Here is a 23,853-nt window from a genome sequence, read left to right as displayed (position 1 = left end):
ACTAATCCTTCACAAATTTTAGTTTTTATTAAATATTCTTTGTATTATTACTGATATAAAATAATATATTGTGCCTTTTCTTTTGAATACAATTTTATTTTAAAAAAAAAGGAGCCCAAAAGAGAAGCTAAAGCCCCAAAAAGAGTTGAATGAAATACCCGAAAAAGAGGCAATAAAAGAGGCCTAGGGCTCAAGGATTCCTATGATGAAAAAGCTAAAAATAAATAGCACAAATGCTGAGGATTTAAAAAAAAAGAAAAGAAAAAAGTATCTCTCCACTGACCATCACAATACAAGGGACAAGAGGCACAAGCAGCTGCAAGCAGAAATGACACAAAAACCCTCCATCGTATTGTCCGAGATCTCACTGGAGCAAAAAGTGGACATGGGGCACCAATAAAAGACAAGCAAGGCAAAACTTTGTTAACGAAAGAAGAACAGGATGCAAGATCGGTAGAGCACTTTAAAGAGACCCTTAACCAACTGTCGCCAGACCTAACTTACATATTCAAGGACCCCTCTCCAGACAATGATCTCAAGGTCAAGACAGACCCAATAACTGCTGAGGAGGTTACCATGGCCATTGCAGTGCTAAAGAATAACAAAGCACCAGGACTAGACATGATATCAGCAGAAATGCTAAAATATGGGGGACAGTGCATTGTTAACAGAATGACTGATCTCTTAAATCTCTGTTGGCGAACTTTAAAAGTCCCAGAGAACTGGCAAAAGGGATTGATTGTAAAGCTTCCAAAAAAGGGCAACTTGGCAGACTGCCACAACTGGAGAATCATTACTCTCCTCTCTGTCCCAGGCAAAGTTTTCAGCACTGTTTTGTTGAGACGGCTTCAACAGTCTGTAGATGAAAGGCTCAGAGAAGAACATGCAGGTTTCCGAAGAGGCAGATCATGTACAGAGCAGATTTTGTTTTACGAAATATCATAGAACAAAGTCTTGAGTACCAACAACGGCTAACGATCAGTTTCGTGGACTTCAAAAAAGCGTTTGATAGTGTCCACCGATAATCACTATGGAAAATAGTTAGAGAATACGGTATCCCAGAAAAATTCGTCCACATCCTACGACACCTTTACAGTCAGTCTAGTTGCTGCATTAAAACAGAAGAGGGAACAACAGAGTTTTTTACAATCGAGACAGGTGTGAGACAGGGGTGCATCTTATCTCCCTTGCCTTTTCCTCCTAGCCATCGACTACATAATGAGGAGAGCAATGAACCAGACTGCCTTTGGTATTCCATGGCATGAACAACTCCGATTGACGGACTTGGACTTTGCTGATGATGTGGCACTACTCGGGGCTACAAATAAATGCATTCAAGAAATGACGGAGAGCCTAGACAGAGAGGCACCCAAAATTGGCCTCAGCATAAACTTGGATAAGACTAAAATTATGCGAGTGGGATATAAGGCAAAGGGTGTCCCCGTACGACTTGGCGAATCAAAGCTTGAAGAGCTATACAAGTTCACGTACCTTGGCAGCATCATAACAAATGATGGAGATGCTTACCATGATGTAGCGTGCCGAAAAGGAAAGGCAGGGAGCATTTTCCAAAGGCTGCAGCCTATTTGGACTAACCAAGCCATTGGACTCGAGACAAAAAAAATACACCTTCTCAACACAATCGTCATTCCAACTGCTACATATGCATGTGAGACGTGGAAGTCATCTGTCAAAATTGAGAAAAGACTAAATGTGGCTAAACAGAGATGGCTGAGATGGATTTTGGAAGTCAGTTACACAGACCGGATCTCAAACAAGGAAATCCTATGCCGAACTGGGAGTCGAACACTTAGTGAGGTTGTGACTGAGCGTAGCATGAGGTTTGCGGGACATGTTCTACGTCAAACTGAATTACGCACACCAAGAGTTGCGATAACATAGAAGCCAAAACGAGGAAAGCGCAAACAGGGACGTCCTCGTATTACCTTGCGACACACCTTCATGGAGGACCTCAGAACAGTGGACTCCAGGTGGGAGGAGGCTTCAGACATTGCCAGTGACAGATCATTATGGAGACAGCTTGCCGCACAATGCGCAGAACGCTGCAGGAGTACCTAAGTCTAAGTCTAAGTCTAAGACCATCACATAACGTATATGAAAACGCAACCATCAATTCGAAGTTATATAAAAGTTAGCCTCAAACATTTAAAGCATATACATTTCACGGCCTTTCGGTAGACTATTTGTTCGTAATATTTTCCTCTCTATCTATAAGTCTGCTGGTGCAGTAGTAGTTTTGACAGAGTTGTAAATTGCATTATATTGCAATGTTAATACCAAGTGGTTGTGTGCAGGTCTTCTCCTTACTGCCAGATCTCGAGAAAAATCTTTTAAAATGCGTTTTTCATGTTCTCCTCTCCAGCCTGTTGAATTATAGCTCACATTTCCTAAACTCCAGCTCACTTTCCCCATTTTAGATAACTATTGGAAAGCGAGTTACATACCTTTGATTTAACATTAAAAAAGCCGGTGAAATGTATCTTTTAAGAGAGAATTGTTGCACAAATATAAAGGGCTTCAATCCATGGAGCGCTGGGCTTTTTGAGGGACATATTAAGTGATACATTTTCTAAAGAAACAAGAAGAATTAACTTTGTTGGTGCAGTGAGATAAAGTTTTTCCATGATTTAGTCCATTCTTGCATATTCGGGTGCCAATGGAGCTGTTGAGTTTGAATACTAAATCTACTTTTAGATATCAGAAAAATAGTTTGTACTTTAACAAATGAACACTTTGGCTGGCAAACAATAGGCCTACTCCTTAATACTGTATCATGGCCAACGTTGAGCTGGTATGGCCATATTGTTAGACTCGACTCACTTTCAAAATCATTCTTAATAAACAGCCCGGACATTCTATACAATCAATTAAGTTGAAGCATTGTTTTACTATACACATGCATAGAGTGACATCTACATTTTTAAAAGGAAGTATAGGCTCTATAATGCTATTAAATCGTGAAGTGTGTAGCCCCTAAAAGGCTGACTCCTACTAGATCTAGTAGCACGTTCTACCTATGTAGGTTATTACAGTATTTCTTAAAATATAATAGATTACAGTGTACAGAGAATTTTAAACACGACGCACAGAGGGCCCATTTATAAGTAAATATTATAAAACCATTAACAATTTAATACATAGTGGCATCTATGTTGTACTTTCAGTGACCCTAACGGCCCATTTGGGTAGATTCCTACAGGGCTTTGCAATAATGCTCATATAGCCAGTTTTCCCCTGTCAATAATTGTACAAAAATTATAGATAAAAAAAGAAGATAAACAAGATGATCGAAATAAAAAATTGGCGGGCCTTTCTCTTGATCTGTGATAAGATAGCTGCTAAATCGAAGGAATAAAAAATTGTTGTTTGTGAAGCATAACAGCAGCCCAGCGACATTATTTAAGAGACAGATAATGATAACAATTGTTTAAAGAGATAAGCATTAAATATATTTTCGGACAAAATTGCAAGTTTTAGAATATCCTAATACAGTCATTTATTTGTTTAAAAAAATGAATGTAAAAGAATTTAAAAAAAAAATACATCTACGGAGATTTGAACTCTCTACATTTGCATTGGAAAGCCAATTATCTACGCAACTGCCACACGGCACAAGTAACAAGAGAAAATATAGGATATTTATGAAAAACACTTTCATCAAAGTTTCTTACTGAAAGATAAATCTACAATTTTTTATTTAGTATTTTTTAAATACTGCTTCAAAATGTTGAATTTTATATAAAGTAATAAATTGTATATGTTTAAAAACATTATTAGTGAAATAAGAATGCATTTTTAATGCTGATGCTATATTTGACCTTTCAAATTCTAAATCTAGTAATATTTATATAGAATAAAAATAGATGACATCTTTTTCAAGAGTTATTCATCCTGCTAGGAATGACCCTACCGTTTTTCATTTTCGTAGTACAAAGACATAGAGAACTCTATAGTTGTTTAAATAAGAAAAATTAGCATTTTTTATCAAAATAAATTCCATTTTTCAGTAAAAACTCACAGTTGCATAAACTTACTAAATTGATTTTAAAAGTCATTATTATAACAATTTTACAAAAACAAAATAATTTTTTATTCATTTTTTTGGACAATTTATATTTTTTTTTGAATATAGTACATTGCTATAATCTACCTATTCTACTTTGAATATTTAGTTTATATAAATAGAAAACCTTAACCAGCTTTTTCCGCTATAGTTAACATAATGATAGTATTGTATCTGTCCAATGACCATCACATAACGTATATGAAAACGCAACCGTCAATTCGTAGTTATATAAAAGTTAGCCTCAAACATTTAAAGCATATACATTTCACAGTCTTTCGGTAGGCATTTCGTGTGTAATATTTTCCTCTATGTATAAGTCTGATGATGCAGTAGTAGTTTTGACAGAGTAGTAAATAGTCTTTTATTGCAATGTTAATAACAAGTGGTTGTGTTCATGTCTTCTCCTTACTGCCAGATCTCGAGAAAAATCTTAAAAATGCAATTTTCATGTTTTTCTCTCCAGCCAACTTAGACACCTATAATTGCCATAAGTATATGTAAAATAATAGTATCGTATCTCTCTGACTCTACCAGACATGATAGTCACCTTGGCGATAAGGAAATAGTGTCCCCGGTCTAAAGGGAGACAATCAAAAATTGTCAAGAAAGGGAGAGTTTATAATTTTATGACATTAACCTAGTTCTTTCCTAAGAACGCTTGCTGCAGTTGTAATCCACAAACATACCAAAAGTATTTGAATATATGTCGATATCCTATTACTTGTTCAATTTTTTTTTAGATACATTCATCTATATTTTCATTAGTAAAAAAAAAAAGGTAGTCTTGCCGCGAATATTTGACTTGAGTAAAAACTTTCAACATGTATGTAAATTGACTTTAGCATCAATATCTGGCTGTTGCTGTCATCATTTTCTAGAGCTCTTCTGCAGTCTAATCGACGTCCATGATGGAAATCATGAATTGTGCTTTTGAAACTAATCCTTCACAAATTTTAGTTTTTATTAAATATTCTTTGTATTATTACTGATATAAAATAATATATTGTGCCTTTTCTTTTGAATACAATTTTATTTTTAAAAAAAAGGAGCCCAAAAGAGAAGCTAAAGCCCCAAAAAGAGTTGAATGAAATACCCGAAAAAGAGGCAATAAAAGAGGCCTAGGGCTCAAGGATTCCTATGATGAAAAAGCTAAAAATAAATAGCACAAATGCTGAGGATTTAAAAAAAAAGAAAAGAAAAAAGTATCTCTCCACTGACCATCACAATACAAGGGACAAGAGGCACAAGCAGCTGCAAGCAGAAATGACACAAAAACCCTCCATCGTATTGTCCGAGATCTCACTGGAGCAAAAAGTGGACATGGGGCACCAATAAAAGACAAGCAAGGCAAAACTTTGTTAACGAAAGAAGAACAGGATGCAAGATCGGTAGAGCACTTTAAAGAGACCCTTAACCAACTGTCGCCAGACCTAACTTACATATTCAAGGACCCCTCTCCAGACAATGATCTCAAGGTCAAGACAGACCCAATAACTGCTGAGGAGGTTACCATGGCCATTGCAGTGCTAAAGAATAACAAAGCACCAGGACTAGACATGATATCAGCAGAAATGCTAAAATATGGGGGACAGTGCATTGTTAACAGAATGACTGATCTCTTAAATCTCTGTTGGCGAACTTTAAAAGTCCCAGAGAACTGGCAAAAGGGATTGATTGTAAAGCTTCCAAAAAAGGGCAACTTGGCAGACTGCCACAACTGGAGAATCATTACTCTCCTCTCTGTCCCAGGCAAAGTTTTCAGCACTGTTTTGTTGAGACGGCTTCAACAGTCTGTAGATGAAAGGCTCAGAGAAGAACATGCAGGTTTCCGAAGAGGCAGATCATGTACAGAGCAGATTTTGTTTTACGAAATATCATAGAACAAAGTCTTGAGTACCAACAACGGCTAACGATCAGTTTCGTGGACTTCAAAAAAGCGTTTGATAGTGTCCACCGATAATCACTATGGAAAATAGTTAGAGAATACGGTATCCCAGAAAAATTCGTCCACATCCTACGACACCTTTACAGTCAGTCTAGTTGCTGCATTAAAACAGAAGAGGGAACAACAGAGTTTTTTACAATCGAGACAGGTGTGAGACAGGGGTGCATCTTATCTCCCTTGCCTTTTCCTCCTAGCCATCGACTACATAATGAGGAGAGCAATGAACCAGACTGCCTTTGGTATTCCATGGCATGAACAACTCCGATTGACGGACTTGGACTTTGCTGATGATGTGGCACTACTCGGGGCTACAAATAAATGCATTCAAGAAATGACGGAGAGCCTAGACAGAGAGGCACCCAAAATTGGCCTCAGCATAAACTTGGATAAGACTAAAATTATGCGAGTGGGATATAAGGCAAAGGGTGTCCCCGTACGACTTGGCGAATCAAAGCTTGAAGAGCTATACAAGTTCACGTACCTTGGCAGCATCATAACAAATGATGGAGATGCTTACCATGATGTAGCGTGCCGAAAAGGAAAGGCAGGGAGCATTTTCCAAAGGCTGCAGCCTATTTGGACTAACCAAGCCATTGGACTCGAGACAAAAAAAAATACACCTTCTCAACACAATCGTCATTCCAACTGCTACATATGCATGTGAGACGTGGAAGTCATCTGTCAAAATTGAGAAAAGACTAAATGTGGCTAAACAGAGATGGCTGAGATGGATTTTGGAAGTCAGTTACACAGACCGGATCTCAAACAAGGAAATCCTATGCCGAACTGGGAGTCGAACACTTAGTGAGGTTGTGACTGAGCGTAGCATGAGGTTTGCGGGACATGTTCTACGTCAAACTGAATTACGCACACCAAGAGTTGCGATAACATAGAAGCCAAAACGAGGAAAGCGCAAACAGGGACGTCCTCGTATTACCTTGCGACACACCTTCATGGAGGACCTCAGAACAGTGGACTCCAGGTGGGAGGAGGCTTCAGACATTGCCAGTGACAGATCATTATGGAGACAGCTTGCCGCACAATGCGCAGAACGCTGCAGGAGTACCTAAGTCTAAGTCTAAGTCTAAGACCATCACATAACGTATATGAAAACGCAACCATCAATTCGAAGTTATATAAAAGTTAGCCTCAAACATTTAAAGCATATACATTTCACGGCCTTTCGGTAGACTATTTGTTCGTAATATTTTCCTCTCTATCTATAAGTCTGCTGGTGCAGTAGTAGTTTTGACAGAGTTGTAAATTGCATTATATTGCAATGTTAATACCAAGTGGTTGTGTGCAGGTCTTCTCCTTACTGCCAGATCTCGAGAAAAATCTTTTAAAATGCGTTTTTCATGTTCTTCTCTCCAGCCTGTTGAATTATAGCTCACATTTCCTAAACTCCAGCTCACTTTCCCCATTTTAGATAACTATTGGAAAGCGAGTTACATACCTTTGATTTAACATTAAAAAAGCCGGTGAAATGTATCTTTTAAGAGAGAATTGTTGCACAAATATAAAGGGCTTCAATCCATGGAGCGCTGGGCTTTTTGAGGGACATATTAAGTGATACATTTTCTAAAGAAACAAGAAGAATTAACTTTGTTGGTGCAGTGAGATAAAGTTTTTCCATGATTTAGTTCATTCTTGCATATTCGGGTGCCAATGGAGCTGTTGAGTTTGAATACTAAATCTACTTTTAGATATCAGAAAAATAGTTTGTACTTTAACAAATGAACACTTTGGCTGGCAAACAATAGGCCTACTCCTTAATACTGTATCATGGCCAACGTTGAGCTGGTATGGCCATATTGTTAGACTCGACTCACTTTCAAAATCATTCTTAATAAACAGCCCGGACATTCTATACAATCAATTAAGTTGAAGCATTGTTTTACTATACACATGCATAGAGTGACATCTACATTTTTAAAAGGAAGTATAGGCTCTATAATGCTATTAAATCGTGAAGTGTGTAGCCCCTAAAAGGCTGACTCCTACTAGATCTAGTAGCACGTTCTACCTATGTAGGTTATTACAGTATTTCTTAAAATATAATAGATTACAGTGTACAGAGAATTTTAAACACGACGCACAGAGGGCCCATTTATAAGTAAATATTATAAAACCATTAACAATTTAATACATAGTGGCATCTATGTTGTACTTTCAGTGACCCTAACGGCCCATTTGGGTAGATTCCTACAGGGCTTTGCAATAATGCTCATATAGCCAGTTTTCCCCTGTCAATAATTGTACAAAAATTATAGATAAAAAAAGAAGATAAACAAGATGATCGAAATAAAAAATTGGCGGGCCTTTCTCTTGATCTGTGATAAGATAGCTGCTAAATCAAAGGAATAAAAAATTGTTGTTTGTGAAGCATAACAGCAGCCCAGCGACATTATTTAAGAGACAGATAATGATAACAATTGTTTAAAGAGATAAGCATTAAATATATTTTCGGACAAAATTGCAAGTTTTAGAATATCCTAATACAGTTATTTATTTGTTTAAAAAAATGAATGAAAAAGAATTTTAAAAAAAAATACATCTACGGAGATTTGAACTCTCTACATTTGCATTGGAAAGCCAATTATCTACGCAACTGCCACACGGCACAAGTAACAAGAGAAAATATAGGATATTTATGAAAAACACTTTCATCAAAGTTTCTTACTGAAAGATAAATCTACAATTTTTTATTTAGTATTTTTTAAATACTGCTTCAAAATGTTGAATTTTATATAAAGTAATAAATTGTATATGTTTTAAAACATTATTAGTGAAATAAGAATGCATTTTTAATGCTGATGCTATATTTGACCTTTCAAATTCTAAATCTAGTAATATTTATATAGAATAAAAATAGATGACATCTTTTTCAAGAGTTATTCATCCTGCTAGGAATGACCCTACCGTTTTTCATTTTCGTAGTACAAAGACATAGAGAACTCTATAGTTGTTTAAATAAGAAAAATTAGCATTTTTTATCAAAATAAATTCCATTTTTCAGTAAAAACTCACAGTTGCATAAACTTACTAAATTGATTTTAAAAGTCATTATTATAACAATTTTACAAAAACAAAATAATTTTTTATTCATTTTTTTAAACAATTTATATTTTTTTTTGAATATAGTACATTGCTATAATCTACCTATTCTACTTTGAATATTTAGTTTATATAAATAGAAAACCTTAACCAGCTTTTTCCGCTATAGTTTACATAATGATAGTATTGTATCTGTCCAATGACCATCACATAACGTATATGAAAACGCAACCGTCAATTCGTAGTTATATAAAAGTTAGCCTCAAACATTTAAAGCATATACATTTCACAGTCTTTCGGTAGGCATTTCGTGTGTAATATTTTCCTCTATGTATAAGTCTGATGATGCAGTAGTAGTTTTGACAGAGTAGTAAATAGTCTTTTATTGCAATGTTAATAACAAGTGGTTGTGTTCATGTCTTCTCCTTACTGCCAGATCTCGAGAAAAATCTTAAAAATGCAATTTTCATGTTTTTCTCTCCAGCCAACTTAGACACCTATAATTGCCATAAGTATATGTAAAATAATAGTATCGTATCTCTCTGACTCTACCAGACATGATAGTCACCTTGGCGATAAGGAAATAGTGTCCCCGGTCTAAAGGGAGACAATCAAAAATTGTCAAGAAAGGGAGAGTTTATAATTTTATGACATTAACCTAGTTCTTTCCTAAGAACGCTTGCTGCAGTTGTAATCCACAAACATACCAAAAGTATTTGAATATATGTCGATAGCCTATTACTTGTTCAATTTTTTTTTAGATACATTCATCTATATTTTCATTAGTAAAAAAAAAAGGTAGTCTTGCCGCGAATATTTGACTTGAGTAAAAACTTTCAACATGTATGTAAATTGACTTTAGCATCAATATCTGGCTGTTGCTGTCATCATTTTCTAGAGCTCTTCTTCAGTCTAATCGACGTCCATGATGGAAATCATGAATTGTGCTTTTGAAACTAATCCTTCACAAATTTTAGTTTTTATTAAATATTCTTTGTATTATTACTGATATAAAATAATATATTGTGCCTTTTCTTTTGAATACAATTTTATTTTTAAAAAAAAGGAGCCCAAAAGAGAAGCTAAAGCTCCAAAAAGAGTTGAATGAAATACCCGAAAAAGAGGCAATAAAAGAGGCCTAGGGCTCAAGGATTCCTATGATGAAAAAGCTAAAAATAAATAGCACAAATGCTGAGGATTTAAAAAAAAAGAAAAGAAAAAAGTATCTCTCCACTGACCATCACAATACAAGGGACAAGAGGCACAAGCAGCTGCAAGCAGAAATGACACAAAAACCCTCCATCGTATTGTCCGAGATCTCACTGGAGCAAAAAGTGGACATGGGGCACCAATAAAAGACAAGCAAGGCAAAACTTTGTTAACGAAAGAAGAACAGGATGCAAGATCGGTAGAGCACTTTAAAGAGACCCTTAACCAACTGTCGCCAGACCTAACTTACATATTCAAGGACCCCTCTCCAGACAATGATCTCAAGGTCAAGACAGACCCAATAACTGCTGAGGAGGTTACCATGGCCATTGCAGTGCTAAAGAATAACAAAGCACCAGGACTAGACATGATATCAGCAGAAATGCTAAAATATGGGGGACAGTGCATTGTTAACAGAATGACTGATCTCTTAAATCTCTGTTGGCGAACTTTAAAAGTCCCAGAGAACTGGCAAAAGGGATTGATTGTAAAGCTTCCAAAAAAGGGCAACTTGGCAGACTGCCACAACTGGAGAATCATTACTCTCCTCTCTGTCCCAGGCAAAGTTTTCAGCACTGTTTTGTTGAGACGGCTTCAACAGTCTGTAGATGAAAGGCTCAGAGAAGAACATGCAGGTTTCCGAAGAGGCAGATCATGTACAGAGCAGATTTTGTTTTACGAAATATCATAGAACAAAGTCTTGAGTACCAACAACGGCTAACGATCAGTTTCGTGGACTTCAAAAAAGCGTTTGATAGTGTCCACCGATAATCACTATGGAAAATAGTTAGAGAATACGGTATCCCAGAAAAATTCGTCCACATCCTACGACACCTTTACAGTCAGTCTAGTTGCTGCATTAAAACAGAAGAGGGAACAACAGAGTTTTTTACAATCGAGACAGGTGTGAGATAGGGGTGCATCTTATCTCCCTTGCCTTTTCCTCCTAGCCATCGACTACATAATGAGGAGAGCAATGAACCAGACTGCCTTTGGTATTCCATGGCATGAACAACTCCGATTGACGGACTTGGACTTTGCTGATGATGTGGCACTACTCGGGGCTACAAATAAATGCATTCAAGAAATGACGGAGAGCCTAGACAGAGAGGCACCCAAAATTGGCCTCAGCATAAACTTGGATAAGACTAAAATTATGCGAGTGGGATATAAGGCAAAGGGTGTCCCCGTACGACTTGGCGAATCAAAGCTTGAAGAGCTATACAAGTTCACGTACCTTGGCAGCATCATAACAAATGATGGAGATGCTTACCATGATGTAGCGTGCCGAAAAGGAAAGGCAGGGAGCATTTTCCAAAGGCTGCAGCCTATTTGGACTAACCAAGCCATTGGACTCGAGACAAAAAAAATACACCTTCTCAACACAATCGTCATTCCAACTGCTACATATGCATGTGAGACGTGGAAGTCATCTGTCAAAATTGAGAAAAGACTAAATGTGGCTAAACAGAGATGGCTGAGATGGATTTTGGAAGTCAGTTACACAGACCGGATCTCAAACAAGGAAATCCTATGCCGAACTGGGAGTCGAACACTTAGTGAGGTTGTGACTAAGCGTAGCATGAGGTTTGCGGGACATGTTCTACGTCAAACTGAATTACGCACACCAAGAGTTGCGATAACATAGAAGCCAAAACGAGGAAAGCGCAAACAGGGACGTCCTCGTATTACCTTGCGACACACCTTCATGGAGGACCTCAGAACAGTGGACTCAAGGTGGGAGGAGGCTTCAGACATTGCCAGTGACAGATCATTATGGAGACAGCTTGCCGCACAATGCGCAGAACGCTGCAGGAGTACCTAAGTCTAAGTCTAAGTCTAAGACCATCACATAACGTATATGAAAACGCAACCATCAATTCGAAGTTATATAAAAGTTAGCCTCAAACATTTAAAGCATATACATTTCACGGCCTTTCGGTAGACTATTTGTTCGTAATATTTTCCTCTCTATCTATAAGTCTGCTGGTGCAGTAGTAGTTTTGACAGAGTTGTAAATTGCATTATATTGCAATGTTAATACCAAGTGGTTGTGTGCAGGTCTTCTCCTTACTGCCAGATCTCGAGAAAAATCTTTTAAAATGCGTTTTTCATGTTCTTCTCTCCAGCCTGTTGAATTATAGCTCACATTTCCTAAACTCCAGCTCACTTTCCCCATTTTAGATAACTATTGAAAAGCGAGTTACATACCTTTGATTTAACATTAAAAAAGCCGGTGAAATGTATCTTTTAAGAGAGAATTGTTGCACAAATATAAAGGGCTTCAATCCATGGAGCGCTGGGCTTTTTGAGGGACATATTAAGTGATACATTTTCTAAAGAAACAAGAAGAATTAACTTTGTTGGTGCAGTGAGATAAAGTTTTTCCATGATTTAGTCCATTCTTGCATATTCGGGTGCCAATGGAGCTGTTGAGTTTGAATACTAAATCTACTTTTAGATATCAGAAAAATAGTTTGTACTTTAACAAATGAACACTTTGGCTGGCAAACAATAGGCCTACTCCTTAATACTGTATCATGGCCAACGTTGAGCTGGTATGGCCATATTGTTAGACTCGACTCACTTTCAAAATCATTCTTAATAAACAGCCCGGACATTCTATACAATCAATTAAGTTGAAGCATTGTTTTACTATACACATGCATAGAGTGACATCTACATTTTTAAAAGGAAGTATAGGCTCTATAATGCTATTAAATCGTGAAGTGTGTAGCCCCTAAAAGGCTGACTCCTACTAGATCTAGTAGCACGTTCTACCTATGTAGGTTATTACAGTATTTCTTAAAATATAATAGATTACAGTGTACAGAGAATTTTAAACACGACGCACAGAGGGCCCATTTATAAGTAAATATTATAAAACCATTAACAATTTAATACATAGTGGCATCTATGTTGTACTTTCAGTGACCCTAACGGCCCATTTGGGTAGATTCCTACAGGGCTTTGCAATAATGCTATTATAGCCAGTTTTCCCCTGTCAATAATTGTACAAAAATTATAGATAAAAAAAGAAGATAAACAAGATGATCGAAATAAAAAATTGGCGGGCCTTTCTCTTGATCTGTGATAAGATAGCTGCTAAATCGAAGGAATAAAAAATTGTTGTTTGTGAAGCATAACAGCAGCCCAGCGACATTATTTAAGAGACAGATAATGATAACAATTGTTTAAAGAGATAAGCATTAAATATATTTTCGGACAAAATTGCAAGTTTTAGAATATCCTAATACAGTTATTTATTTGTTTAAAAAAATGAATGAAAAAGAATTTAAAAAAAAAATACATCTACGGAGATTTGAACTCTCTACATTTGCATTGGAAAGCCAATTATCTACGCAACTGCCACACGGCACAAGTAACAAGAGAAAATATAAGATATTTATGAAAAACACTTTCATCAAAGTTTCTTACTGAAAGATAAATCTACAATTTTTTATTTAGTATTTTTTAAATACTGCTTCAAAATGTTGAATTTTATATAAAGTAATAAATTGTATATGTTTTAAAACATTATTAGTGAAATAAGAATGCATTTTTAATGCTGATGCTATATTTGACCTTTCAAATTCTAAATCTAGTAATATTTATATAGAATAAAAATAGATGACATCTTTTTCAAGAGTTATTCATCCTGCTAGGAATGACCCTACCGTTTTTCATTTTCGTAGTACAAAGACATAGAGAACTCTATAGTTGTTTAAATAAGAAAAATTAGCATTTTTTATCAAAATAAATTCCATTTTTCAGTAAAAACTCACAGTTGCATAAACTTACTAAATTGATTTTAAAAGTCATTATTATAACAATTTTACAAAAACAAAATAATTTTTTATTCATTTTTTTGGACAATTTATTTTTTTTTTTGAATATAGTACATTGCTATAATCTACCTATTCTACTTTGAATATTTAGTTTATATAAATAGAAAACCTTAACCAGCTTTTTCCGCTATAGTTTACATAATGATAGTATTGTATCTGTCCAATGACCATCACATAACGTATATGAAAACGCAACCGTCAATTCGTAGTTATATAAAAGTTAGCCTCAAACATTTAAAGCATATACATTTCACAGTCTTTCGGTAGGCATTTCGTGTGTAATATTTTCCTCTATGTATAAGTCTGATGATGCAGTAGTAGTTTTGACAGAGTAGTAAATAGTCTTTTATTGCAATGTTAATAACAAGTGGTTGTGTTCATGTCTTCTCCTTACTGCCAGATCTCGAGAAAAATCTTAAAAATGCAATTTTCATGTTTTTCTCTCCAGCCAACTTAGACACCTATAATTGCCATAAGTATATGTAAAATAATAGTATCGTATCTCTCTGACTCTACCAGACATGATAGTCACCTTGGCGATAAGGAAATAGTGTCCCCGGTCTAAAGGGAGACAATCAAAAATTGTCAAGAAAGGGAGAGTTTATAATTTTATGACATTAACCTAGTTCTTTCCTAAGAACGCTTGCTGCAGTTGTAATCCACAAACATACCAAAAGTATTTGAATATATGTCGATATCCTATTACTTGTTCAATTTTTTTTTAGATACATTCATCTATATTTTCATTAGTAAAAAAAAAAAGGTAGTCTTGCCGCGAATATTTGACTTGAGTAAAAACTTTCAACATGTATGTAAATTGACTTTAGCATCAATATCTGGCTGTTGCTGTCATCATTTTCTAGAGCTCTTCTGCAGTCTAATCGACGTCCATGATGGAAATCATGAATTGTGCTTTTGAAACTAATCCTTCACAAATTTTAGTTTTTATTAAATATTCTTTGTATTATTACTGATATAAAATAATATATTGTGCCTTTTCTTTTGAATACAATTTTATTTTAAAAAAAAAGGAGCCCAAAAGAGAAGCTAAAGCCCCAAAAAGAGTTGAATGAAATACCCGAAAAAGAGGCAATAAAAGAGGCCTAGGGCTCAAGGATTCCTATGATGAAAAAGCTAAAAATAAATAGCACAAATGCTGAGGATTTAAAAAAAAAGAAAAGAAAAAAGTATCTCTCCACTGACCATCACAATACAAGGGACAAGAGGCACAAGCAGCTGCAAGCAGAAATGACACAAAAACCCTCCATCGTATTGTCCGAGATCTCACTGGAGCAAAAAGTGGACATGGGGCACCAATAAAAGACAAGCAAGGCAAAACTTTGTTAACGAAAGAAGAACAGGATGCAAGATCGGTAGAGCACTTTAAAGAGACCCTTAACCAACTGTCGCCAGACCTAACTTACATATTCAAGGACCCCTCTCCAGACAATGATCTCAAGGTCAAGACAGACCCAATAACTGCTGAGGAGGTTACCATGGCCATTGCAGTGCTAAAGAATAACAAAGCACCAGGACTAGACATGATATCAGCAGAAATGCTAAAATATGGGGGACAGTGCATTGTTAACAGAATGACTGATCTCTTAAATCTCTGTTGGCGAACTTTAAAAGTCCCAGAGAACTGGCAAAAGGGATTGATTGTAAAGCTTCCAAAAAAGGGCAACTTGGCAGACTGCCACAACTGGAGAATCATTACTCTCCTCTCTGTCCCAGGCAAAGTTTTCAGCACTGTTTTGTTGAGACGGCTTCAACAGTCTGTAGATGAAAGGCTCAGAGAAGAACATGCAGGTTTCCGAAGAGGCAGATCATGTACAGAGCAGATTTTGTTTTACGAAATATCATAGAACAAAGTCTTGAGTACCAACAACGGCTAACGATCAGTTTCGTGGACTTCAAAAAAGCGTTTGATAGTGTCCACCGATAATCACTATGGAAAATAGTTAGAGAATACGGTATCCCAGAAAAATTCGTCCACATCCTACGACACCTTTACAGTCAGTCTAGTTGCTGCATTAAAACAGAAGAGGGAACAACAGAGTTTTTTACAATCGAGACAGGTGTGAGACAGGGGTGCATCTTATCTCCCTTGCCTTTTCCTCCTAGCCATCGACTACATAATGAGGAGAGCAATGAACCAGACTGCCTTTGGTATTCCATGGCATGAACAACTCCGATTGACGGACTTGGACTTTGCTGATGATGTGGCACTACTCGGGGCTACAAATAAATGCATTCAAGAAATGACGGAGAGCCTAGACAGAGAGGCACCCAAAATTGGCCTCAGCATAAACTTGGATAAGACTAAAATTATGCGAGTGGGATATAAGGCAAAGGGTGTCCCCGTACGACTTGGCGAATCAAAGCTTGAAGAGCTATACAAGTTCACGTACCTTGGCAGCATCATAACAAATGATGGAGATGCTTACCATGATGTAGCGTGCCGAAAAGGAAAGGCAGGGAGCATTTTCCAAAGGCTGCAGCCTATTTGGACTAACCAAGCCATTGGACTCGAGACAAAAAAAAATACACCTTCTCAACACAATCGTCATTCCAACTGCTACATATGCATGTGAGACGTGGAAGTCATCTGTCAAAATTGAGAAAAGACTAAATGTGGCTAAACAGAGATGGCTGAGATGGATTTTGGAAGTCAGTTACACAGACCGGATCTCAAACAAGGAAATCCTATGCCGAACTGGGAGTCGAACACTTAGTGAGGTTGTGACTGAGCGTAGCATGAGGTTTGCGGGACATGTTCTACGTCAAACTGAATTACGCACACCAAGAGTTGCGATAACATAGAAGCCAAAACGAGGAAAGCGCAAACAGGGACGTCCTCGTATTACCTTGCGACACACCTTCATGGAGGACCTCAGAACAGTGGACTCCAGGTGGGAGGAGGCTTCAGACATTGCCAGTGACAGATCATTATGGAGACAGCTTGCCGCACAATGCGCAGAACGCTGCAGGAGTACCTAAGTCTAAGTCTAAGTCTAAGACCATCACATAACGTATATGAAAACGCAACCATCAATTCGAAGTTATATAAAAGTTAGCCTCAAACATTTAAAGCATATACATTTCACGGCCTTTCGGTAGACTATTTGTTCGTAATATTTTCCTCTCTATCTATAAGTCTGCTGGTGCAGTAGTAGTTTTGACAGAGTTGTAAATTGCATTATATTGCAATGTTAATACCAAGTGGTTGTGTGCAGGTCTTCTCCTTACTGCCAGATCTCGAGAAAAATCTTTTAAAATGCGTTTTTCATGTTCTTCTCTCCAGCCTGTTGAATTATAGCTCACATTTCCTAAACTCCAGCTCACTTTCCCCATTTTAGATAACTATTGGAAAGCGAGTTACATACCTTTGATTTAACATTAAAAAAGCCGGTGAAATGTATCTTTTAAGAGAGAATTGTTGCACAAATATAAAGGGCTTCAATCCATGGAGCGCTGGGCTTTTTGAGGGACATATTAAGTGATACATTTTCTAAAGAAACAAGAAGAATTAACTTTGTTGGTGCAGTGAGATAAAGTTTTTCCATGATTTAGTCCATTCTTGCATATTCGGGTGCCAATGGAGCTGTTGAGTTTGAATACTAAATCTACTTTTAGATATCAGAAAAATAGTTTGTACTTTAACAAATGAACACTTTGGCTGGCAAACAATAGGCCTACTCCTTAATACTGTATCATGGCCAACGTTGAGCTGGTATGGCCATATTGTTAGACTCGACTCACTTTCAAAATCATTCTTAATAAACAGCCCGGACATTCTATACAATCAATTAAGTTGAAGCATTGTTTTACTATACACATGCATAGAGTGACATCTACATTTTTAAAAGGAAGTATAGGCTCTATAATGCTATTAAATCGTGAAGTGTGTAGCCCCTAAAAGGCTGACTCCTACTAGATCTAGTAGCACGTTCTACCTATGTAGGTTATTACAGTATTTCTTAAAATATAATAGATTACAGTGTACAGAGAATTATAAACACGACGCACAGAGGGCCCATTTATAAGTAAATATTATAAAACCATTAACAATTTAATACATAGTGGCATCTATGTTGTACTTTCAGTGACCCTAACGGCCCATTTGGGTAGATTCCTACAGGGCTTTGCAATAATGCTCATATAGCCAGTTTTCCCCTGTCAATAATTGTACAAAAATTATAGATAAAAAAAGAAGATAAACAAGATGATCGAAATAAAAAATTGGCGGGCCTTTCTCTTGATCTGTGATAAGATAGCTGCTAAATCGAAGGAATAAAAAATTGTTGTTTGTGAAGCATAACAGCAGCCCAGCGACATTATTTAAGAGACAGATAATGATAACAATTGTTTAAAGAGATAAGCATTAAATATATTTTCGGACAAAATTGCAAGTTTTAGAATATCCTAATACAGTTATTTATTTGTTTAAAAAAAATGAATGAAAAAGAATTTTAAAAAAAAATACATCTACGGAGATTTGAACTCTCTACATTTGCATTGGAAAGCCAATTATCTACGCAACTGCCACACGGCACAAGTAACAAGAGAAAATATAGGATATTTATGAAAAACACTTTCATCAAAGTTTCTTACTGAAAGATAAATCTACAATTTTTTATTTAGTATTTTTTAAATACTGCTTCAAAATGTTGAATTTTATATAAAGTAATAAATTGTATATGTTTTAAAACATTATTAGTGAAATAAGAATGCATTTTTAATGCTGATGCTATATTTGACCTTTCAAATTCTAAATCTAGTAATATTTATATAGAATAAAAATAGATGACATCTTTTTCAAGAGTTATTCATCCTGCTAGGAATGACCCTACCGTTTTTCATTTTCGTAGTACAAAGACATAGAGAACTCTATAGTTGTTTAAATAAGAAAAATTAGCATTTTTTATCAAAATAAATTCCATTTTTCAGTAAAAACTCACAGTTGCATAAACTTACTAAATTGATTTTAAAAGTCATTATTATAACAATTTTACAAAAACAAAATAATTTTTTATTCATTTTTTTGGACAATTTATTTTTTTTTTTGAATATAGTACATTGCTATAATCTACCTATTCTACTTTGAATATTTAGTTTATATAAATAGAAAACCTTAACCAGCTTTTTCCGCTATAGTTTACATAATGATAGTATTGTATCTGTCCAATGACCATCACATAACGTATATGAAAACGCAACCGTCAATTCGTAGTTATATAAAAGTTAGCCTCAAACATTTAAAGCATATACATTTCACAGTCTTTCGGTAGGCATTTCGTGTGTAATATTTTCCTCTATGTATAAGTCTGATGATGCAGTAGTAGTTTTGACAGAGTAGTAAATAGTCTTTTATTGCAATGTTAATAACAAGTGGTTGTGTTCATGTCTTCTCCTTACTGCCAGATCTCGAGAAAAATCTTAAAAATGCAATTTTCATGTTTTTCTCTCCAGCCAACTTAGACACCTATAATTGCCATAAGTATATGTAAAATAATAGTATCGTATCTCTCTGACTCTACCAGACATGATAGTCACCTTGGCGATAAGGAAATAGTGTCCCCGGTCTAAAGGGAGACAATCAAAAATTGTCAAGAAAGGGAGAGTTTATAATTTTATGACATTAACCTAGTTCTTTCCTAAGAACGCTTGCTGCAGTTGTAATCCACAAACATACCAAAAGTATTTGAATATATGTCGATAGCCTATTACTTGTTAATTTTTTTTTTAGATACATTCATCTATATTTTCATTAGTAAAAAAAAAAGGTAGTCTTGCCGCGAATATTTGACTTGAGTAAAAACTTTCAACATGTATGTAAATTGACTTTAGCATCAATATCTGGCTGTTGCTGTCATCATTTTCTAGAGCTCTTCTTCAGTCTAATCGACGTCCATGATGGAAATCATGAATTGTGCTTTTGAAACTAATCCTTCACAAATTTTAGTTTTTATTAAATATTCTTTGTATTATTACTGATATAAAATAATATATTGTGCCTTTTCTTTTGAATACAATTTTATTTTTAAAAAAAAGGAGCCCAAAAGAGAAGCTAAAGCCCCAAAAAGAGTTGAATGAAATACCCGAAAAAGAGGCAATAAAAGAGGCCTAGGGCTCAAGGATTCCTATGATGAAAAAGCTAAAAATAAATAGCACAAATGCTGAGGATTTAAAAAAAAAGAAAAGAAAAAAGTATCTCTACACTGACCATCACAATACAAGGGACAAGAGGCACAAGCAGCTGCAAGCAGAAATGACACAAAAACCCTCCATCGTATTGTCCGAGATCTCACTGGAGCAAAAAGTGGACATGGGGCACCAATAAAAGACAAGCAAGGCAAAACTTTGTTAACGAAAGAAGAACAGGATGCAAGATCGGTAGAGCACTTTAAAGAGACCCTTAACCAACTGTCGCCAGACCTAACTTACATATTCAAGGACCCCTCTCCAGACAATGATCTCAAGGTCAAGACAGACCCAATAACTGCTGAGGAGGTTACCATGGCCATTGCAGTGCTAAAGAATAACAAAGCACCAGGACTAGACATGATATCAGCAGAAATGCTAAAATATGGGGGACAGTGCATTGTTAACAGAATGACTGATCTCTTAAATCTCTGTTGGCGAACTTTAAAAGTCCCAGAGAACTGGCAAAAGGGATTGATTGTAAAGCTTCCAAAAAAGGGCAACTTGGCAGACTGCCACAACTGGAGAATCATTACTCTCCTCTCTGTCCCAGGCAAAGTTTTCAGCACTGTTTTGTTGAGACGGCTTCAACAGTCTGTAGATGAAAGGCTCAGAGAAGAACATGCAGGTTTCCGAAGAGGCAGATCATGTACAGAGCAGATTTTGTTTTACGAAATATCATAGAACAAAGTCTTGAGTACCAACAACGGCTAACGATCAGTTTCGTGGACTTCAAAAAAGCGTTTGATAGTGTCCACCGATAATCACTATGGAAAATAGTTAGAGAATACGGTATCCCAGAAAAATTCGTCCACATCCTACGACACCTTTACAGTCAGTCTAGTTGCTGCATTAAAACAGAAGAGGGAACAACAGAGTTTTTTACAATCGAGACAGGTGTGAGACAGGGGTGCATCTTATCTCCCTTGCCTTTTCCTCCTAGCCATCGACTACATAATGAGGAGAGCAATGAACCAGACTGCCTTTGGTATTCCATGGCATGAACAACTCCGATTGACGGACTTGGACTTTGCTGATGATGTGGCACTACTCGGGGCTACAAATAAATGCATTCAAGAAATGACGGAGAGCCTAGACAGAGAGGCACCCAAAATTGGCCTCAGCATAAACTTGGATAAGACTAAAATTATGCGAGTGGGATATAAGGCAAAGGGTGTCCCCGTACGACTTGGCGAATCAAAGCTTGAAGAGCTATACAAGTTCACGTACCTTGGCAGCATCATAACAAATGATGGAGATGCTTACCATGATGTAGCGTGCCGAAAAGGAAAGGCAGGGAGCATTTTCCAAAGGCTGCAGCCTATTTGGACTAACCAAGCCATTGGACTCGAGACAAAAAAAATACAACTTCTCAAAACAATCGTCATTCCAACTGCTACATATGCATGTGAGACGTGGAAGTCATCTGTCAAAATTGAGAAAAGACTAAATGTGGCTAAACAGAGATGGCTGAGATGGATTTTGGAAGTCAGTTACACAGACCGGATCTCAAACAAGGAAATCCTATGCCGAACTGGGAGTCGAACACTTAGTGAGGTTGTGACTGAGCGTAGCATGAGGTTTGCGGGACATGTTCTACGTCAAACTGAATTACGCACACCAAGAGTTGCGATAACATAGAAGCCAAAACGAGGAAAGCGCAAACAGGGACGTCCTCGTATTACCTTGCGACACACCTTCATGGAGGACCTCAGAACAGTGGACTCCAGGTGGGAGGAGGCTTCAGACATTGCCAGTGACAGATCATTATGGAGACAGCTTGCCGCACAATGCGCAGAACGCTGCAGGAGTACCTAAGTCTAAGTCTAAGTCTACTACCATCACATAACGTATATGAAAACGCAACCATCAATTCGAAGTTATATAAAAGTTAGCCTCAAACATTTAAAGCATATACATTTCACGGCCTTTCGGTAGACTATTTGTTCGTAATATTTTCCTCTCTATCTATAAGTCTGCTGGTGCAGTAGTAGTTTTGAAAGAGTTGTAAATTGCATTATATTGCAATGTTAATACCAAGTGGTTGTGTGCAGGTCTTCTCCTTACTGCCAGATCTCGAGAAAAATCTTTTAAAATGCGTTTTTCATGTTCTTCTCTCCAGCCTGTTGAATTATAGCTCACATTTCCTAAACTCCAGCTCACTTTCCCCATTTTAGATAACTATTGGAAAGCGAGTTACATACCTTTGATTTAACATTAAAAAAGCCGGTGAAATGTATCTTTTAAGAGAGAATTGTTGCACAAATATAAAGGGCTTCAATCCATGGAGCGCTGGGCTTTTTGAGGGACATATTAAGTGATACATTTTCTAAAGAAACAAGAAGAATTAACTTTGTTGGTGCAGTGAGATAAAGTTTTTCCATGATTTAGTCCATTCTTGCATATTCGGGTGCCAATGGAGCTGTTGAGTTTGAATACTAAATCTACTTTTAGATATCAGAAAAATAGTTTGTACTTTAACAAATGAACACTTTGGCTGGCAAACAATAGGCCTACTCCTTAATACTGTATCATGGCCAACGTTGAGCTGGTATGGCCATATTGTTAGACTCGACTCACTTTCAAAATCATTCTTAATAAACAGCCCGGACATTCTATACAATCAATTAAGTTGAAGCATTGTTTTACTATACACATGCATAGAGTGACATCTACATTTTTAAAAGGAAGTATAGGCTCTATAATGCTATTAAATCGTGAAGTGTGTAGCCCCTAAAAGGCTGACTCCTACTAGATCTAGTAGCACGTTCTACCTATGTAGGTTATTACAGTATTTCTTAAAATATAATAGATTACAGTGTACAGAGAATTTTAAACACGACGCACAGAGGGCCCATTTATAAGTAAATATTATAAAACCATTAACAATTTAATACATAGTGGCATCTATGTTGTACTTTCAGTGACCCTAACGGCCCATTTGGGTAGATTCCTACAGGGCTTTGCAATAATGCTCATATAGCCAGTTTTCCCATGTCAATAATTGTACAAAAATTATAGATAAAAAAAAGAAGATAAACAAGATGATCGAAATAAAAAATTGGCGGGCCTTTCTCTTGATCTGTGATAAGATAGCTGCTAAATCGAAGGAATAAAAAATTGTTGTTTGTGAAGCATAACAGCAGCCCAGCGACATTATTTAAGAGACAGATAATGATAACAATTGTTTAAAGAGATAAGCATTAAATATATTTTCGGACAAAATTGCAAGTTTTAGAATATCCTAATACAGTTATTTATTTGTTTAAAAAAATGAATGAAAAAGAATTTAAAAAAAAAATACATCTACGGAGATTTGAACTCTCTACATTTGCATTGGAAAGCCAATTATCTACGCAACTGCCACACGGCACAAGTAACAAGAGAAAATATAGGATATTTATGAAAAACACTTTCATCAAAGTTTCTTACTGAAAGATAAATCTACAATTTTTTATTTAGTATTTTTTAAATACTGCTTCAAAATGTTGAATTTTATATAA

The sequence above is a fragment of the Biomphalaria glabrata genome, chromosome 5, assembly GCF_947242115.1.
Source record: "Biomphalaria glabrata chromosome 5, xgBioGlab47.1, whole genome shotgun sequence".
In the NCBI taxonomy this organism is placed as follows: Eukaryota; Metazoa; Mollusca; class Gastropoda; family Planorbidae; genus Biomphalaria; species Biomphalaria glabrata.
The sequence above is the reverse complement of the archived record's forward strand: the minus strand, read 5'-3'. Positions refer to the sequence as shown.